Consider the following 6,000-nt stretch of genomic DNA (forward strand, 5'->3'; position numbering starts at 1 on the left):
CTCTTTCACTGGCGCACTCAATGGCTTGTGCTGATGACAACAAAGAGGATGAAATAGCATGGCCTGGCTACTCCGAGAGTTTGCACAATGTATTCCAGCTTTCTTCTTGTTCCCTTCCTTGAATCACTTGCTGGGGAAAGAAACTATCACATCATGGCATCATAGTATCAAAACTTCTGTGGCAACTTTACTGAGAGGCCGCCTCAATAAGTAATTAAGTAATTAAGGCTTCCAGTCAACCACCATGCAAATAATCTTCAAAGCATATCCGCCAGTCCCAGTCAATCCTCAGATGACTGGATGGATTCCTAGCCAATATCTACCTACCTTCCTTCCTTCCTTCCTTCCTTCCTTCCTTCCTTCCTTCCTTCCTCCCTCCCTCCCTCCCTCCCTCCCTCCCTCCCTCCCTCCCTTCCTTTCTCCCTTTTCTCTCTCTCTCTCTCTCTCTCTCTCTCTCTCTCTCTCTCTCTCTCTCTCTTTCTTTCTTTCTTTCTCTGTACCTTTAGAGCCTGTCCTAGAACTAATTCTTGTAGACCAGGCTGTCCCCATATTCACAGAGATCCATCTGCCTCTGCCTCCTGAGTGTTGGGATTAAAGGTATGTGCCACCACTGCCTGGCTCCTAGCCAACATCTTAACTGTAGCCACCAAAGGGACTTTGAGCAAGAATCATTCAACTAAATTGCTCCCCAATTTCTACCCCACTGAGGCTGGCGTAATCCATGTTTAAATAATTGTCTTACCTCACTAAATTGGGATGACTTGTTACAGAGCAATAGGTACATAAGAGGTGGGTATAGTAGAGTCTAGAACATTCCTGGCATAAGCAAGTGTGTAATCATTTGTTGTTTGAATGACTAATTGTTGAATGACTATGGTAGACTGTTGAATGATCTGTCATAACGTAATGAGTCACATACAGTGCTGATGGAGGTGGGTCTTGTATTAATCTGTTGCTTTCATTGGTTAATTAATAAAGGAACTGCGTAGGCCCATTTGATAGGCCAACCCTTAGGTGGGTGGAGTAAACAGAACAGAATGCTGGGAGAAAGAAGCCGAGTCAGTGAGTCGCCATGATTCTCCCACTCCAGACAGAAGCAGGTTAAGATCTTTCCTGGTAAGCCAGCTCATGGTGCTACACAGAATATTAGAAATGGGTTAGATCAATATGTAAGAGCTAGCCAATAAGAGGCTGGAACTAATGGGCTAGGCAGTGTTCAAAAGAATACAGTTTCCGTGTAATTATTTCGGGGCATAAGCTAGTCGTGCAGGCAGCCCGGTGGCGGAACACAGCCCCGCCGCTCCTATTACAACAGAGTGGCACCCAACGTGCTAATGAACTCCACGTAAAACCTGAGAGGGCTTAAAAAGGAGAGAGAAAAATTTAAGACAGTTTTTTGCTGTATGTGGGTTGCATGCGGCAAAGAAATTGTCCTGACTCAGCAGCAAGAAAAAACTGGCTGTTTTAAAATGCCAGCTTTCTGGGCTGTGCCACCATCGCGATCTCTGTCTGGCTCCTGCAGGAGACAGAGTCTTTGAATGGAGCATTTGGAGTAAAGTGCTATGGCTTGCTTGATGGCAATGTGGACTGCTGTGTGCCTGGAACTGTGTGTGACTCAGGGGCACCAAATAGTTCTGATGCAGGAGCAGCTCAGCTCTGCCAAGATGAACTGTGCTGGTCTCAGGCAGGAACTACCGTAATTACCATAGTAACAGCGCAGTTAAGGTTTAGACTGGGCAGGACACAGGCAGTATCATAATACCTCTAAATGGTGCAACTTAAGTTTTTAAGAAGTGCTTAACATTTTAAGAAATGCTCCTGGATAGTAAAAAAATTACAGATTCACAATAGAACTGATTCAGACACTGTTGGATGAATGTACATAGGCTTGAGAGAGAGAGAAAAATATATATAAAGAATAAAGTTAATGTCTTAAAAAAAAGGGTAAAGTCTTTAAAGAGACAGAGTACAGATAGTTATAGATTAAAAGAAATAAAGAAAAATAAGCCACGTAAAAATGGAAAATTCACAGAGAGTCTGGATTCTTTGTATTATTGTGTTTTCTTTAAAATTTTTGACTGTAAAGGAGCTAACTGCAGAGAGACATTTCATTATATGGGCTGCTAAACTAAACCAAAATGGATATAAGGGTATTATGATTTCAGAATTTGGTTCTAAGGATATGATGCTTTGGAGAGGGTCTTCTTTTGTTTTCACAGAGGATGAGACTCTGTGGATTGCGTCTATCCCGATATGGTATGATAGACCACGCCCTCCTGAAAGGTTGCTGTGAACACCTTCAAAAAATTACTTCACTCAACTGCCGACTGAGATGACCCTGGCACACAGGTTATACCATGAAAGACCTAATTAACGACGCCCCCATTCAGCAGGAAGCAGTTTGGAGAGAAAAACTGCGCCCATGTTCCCAAATATGGTTTATAAATGTTCTTTTACATTTAAAGGGGGATATGATATAGATATGAATAATTTACATTGGTGTGAATTTGAAGGTCAATTTTGTTATATGTATATACATATTTCTAATCTTGATTAAGGTATTGTGATTGTATAGTTCATTTAAAAATGTAATGTATATAGGTTGTTAATGGATAATCATCAATAATTGTCAAGCTTTTAGTCATGTTAGTTAGATTTTCTAGATGTGCATAGATATATTTCAGCTAGATAGGCATTCTTCATATCTTTCAAAGACTGCAGAATATGGCATTTAATGTTTTAATAATTTAGGGCTTTTCATGATAATGAGACACGTCTGCTCCTGGTAGCACCAATCTTCTTCAAGAGGAAGATGGGCACCAAAGAGGCTCCTTATGGAGTTTGATAGCCATTTGGGCATGAAACTGCTCTTGCCTGGACTGTTGCATAAACTGGATACAAAGAACCCGCAGAGAGAGAACTGCTGAACTTGCCTGAAGGTGAGATGGTCTTTCGGGGTTCCTGACTCATGAAAGAGTCTGTGAGACATTCTGCAGAACACAGCAGATAGTGACTGAACTGTCTTTGGAATTTCCTGCTTCATGAAAATGTGTCTGCTGGATACTGTGGGCCTGTAGGCCGAAGATGGATGCCCCAACGGTACAAAAGAACTTTGGGTGACTGTCCAGGCAGCGAGATGTCTCTGTCATTTCTAAAGCTTGAAGTTTCTTATTTCTTGTTTGCTTAGGTAATATTATATCCTTCTGAAGTCTTTGATGGAGTTAAAGAATGGTTAGTTATAGTTATAGTTTTCCTTAGTTATGATAAAAGATAAAATAGATATAAATATTGTAACTGTAATTCTTGCTTGATAACCATTTTGTTATATGTAATTTTACTATGTTAAAGTTAAAGCCTTTCTTTTTTGTTTAAACAAAAAAAGGGGAAATAATGGAAGAGTTACTTTCATTTAATAAAGAAACTGCCTTGGCCCATTTATAGGCCAGCCCTTAGGTGGGTGGAATAAACAGAACAGAATGCTGGGAGAAAGAAGCCGAGTCAGTGAGTCGCCATGATTCTCTCACTCCAGACAGACGCAGGTTAAGATCTTTCCTGGTAAGCCAGCTCGTGGTGCTACACAGAATATTAGAAATGGGTTAGATCAATATGCAAGAGCTAGTCAATAAGAGGCTGGAGCTAATGGGCCAGGCAGTGATTAAAAGAATACAGTTTCCGTGTAATTATTTTGGGTAAAGCCATGTGGGCAGCCGGATGCCGGGGACACAGCCCCGCCGCTCTTATTACAACACAATGCTGATATTATTTTTGAACTTTCACATCAATATTATATAAAGTTTTTACAAAGAGCTCATAGAAATCAATTGAGAATAGAATATATCTCATAGAATAGCTCCCATAGAATCTCGATGAGATCTGATATTGACAGTCTTAAATATAAACTTTATATTGCATGGCAAATAGAATACACAGTCCCTGAAACTTAGATTCTATGCCTAATTACCCGAGTAATCTAACCCTTCTAAATCTCAATTCCCCTAGCTTTTAACTGGGGACAATAATGTTGGTCTGTGTCAAGAGACAGCGCATGACATTTTAAGTGACTGTGTAACTGGAAAGTCACAGCCTTCTTCTCATTAGGATGCAGTGAGGAGGGACTGTAAAGATGGCTCAGCAGTGAAGAGCAGGCCCTCACATACTGCTCTTCCAAAGGACCGGAGCTGCATTCCCAGTGCCCACATCCGGCAGTTCACAACTGTCAGTAACTCCCGTTCTTCCCATCTCCTCGGCCACCAAGTGTGTATACTATACATACACACAAGCAAACAAACACATGAAATAAATAAATCTTTTTTTAAAAGTTAGATTGATGAAGTTTGTTTTAAAAATAATCATTAAATATTATGTGTATGCATATCATGGAGATTTTTTCCTAAAGAGGAAACATCTTGCTGGCTGATTCATATATATTTGTAAAACATCAGCTTTATTCATAGCAAACAGGTTGAATTTAATTGTGTGGAGGATGGTGGCTAATTGTGTGACAAACCTCATTTTATTAGCCTGTTGGAAATTTATTTTGCTTTAAAAAGAATACACAATTATAACTAGCTGCTTTTGCTTTTCAAGAATTAATTTGTAACTGGGTTCTGTGTCTGTCCCTCTTTGCAGCACAGTGGTGCTTAAATATTCCTCCTCACAAACAAACATTTAGCCAATAATTGTCTGAAGTTACAGTCAACAAGAAAATAAATAGTAGACTATATTTTCTTCTCTTTCAGGGAAGAGGACTGTGAGGCACAGGGGTAGCGCTGATGCAGTTACTGAGAGTCCTCGGTTCTGTGGTGCTGTAACAATATATACCAGGGACCTGAAAACAACAGACCCTGAATAGTTCACATTTCCCCAGGAGTCCCATGCGGGGTTTCAGACCTAAGTGCCTGGTTTCAGCGTGGGTAAGAAGTTACTGCGGGAGGAGCTAGGCCTTAATGTACAGGGCAAGCACTGCTCTTGCAATTCTCAGGTCTCCCTGGCTCCGTCCTCCAGTTGTCCTGCTTACCCATGAGGGACAGGTTTCAAAACCTTCAGTGCTTAACAGAAGGGGCACCCAGTACCAAGCCCTATATATACTATGTTTCTTCCACACAGAAATAGCTATGATAAATTTTAATTTATAAAGTAGGCAAAGTAAAAGATAAACAATAGCTAATAAAAGAGAATAATTATAATAGTACACTATTAAAAGCTGGTCTCCCTTCTCCAATCCTGTGGTACCTTAGAAACCCCAGTATATACTTCTCTTTTCTTATTAAGAACTTTTAAACCTTTCATTTAAAGAAAGTACATTCTGGCTTCTCTTTGCTGCAGCTGTAGTGTTAGTATCACCATCCTTCACTTTGAGGCCACTATTAAATAATAAAAAGAGGGTTCCTTGAGCGTGAGCAGTGTGTGCGGTGGTGAGCTGAAGAGAGTTCCTTCAGTGTGAGCAGTGTGTACGATGGTGAGCCGATAGAAGAGATGGCTGTGACGTGTGTATTGAGTGAGTGGTGTACATGGTGATGATGCGCTAGACAACGGGGTTAGTCCTTGCCCGAATGGAGTGGGATGACCTGAGATTTCACCATGCGAATTAGAACTACGTTTTTGAGTGAGGTAACCCAGACACAGAAAGACAATTATCACATGTAGTCACTCATAGGTGGTTTTTAAACATAAAGCAAAGAAAGCTAGCCTACAAATCACAATCCCAGAGAACTTAGACAACAGTGAGGACGGTAAGAGAGACTCACATAGATCTAATCTACATGGGAAGTAGAAAAAGACAAGATCTCCTGAGTAAATTGGAAGCATGGGGGCCTTCGGGGAGGGTTGAAGGGGAGGGGAGGAGAGAAAAATGTAGAGCTCAATAAAAATCAATAAAAAAAGACACTGGGAAAGGAAGGCTAGCGCACTTTCTGAATTGACTGACTGAGGAAGGGCGAACCGTGAAGAGCAGAGCAGGGCAGGAGATAAAGACAGTCTAGGAAATACTTTTAACCTCAA

This window comes from Chionomys nivalis, chromosome 1 (genome assembly GCF_950005125.1).
Source record: "Chionomys nivalis chromosome 1, mChiNiv1.1, whole genome shotgun sequence".
NCBI lineage: Eukaryota > Metazoa > Chordata > Mammalia > Rodentia > Cricetidae > Chionomys > Chionomys nivalis.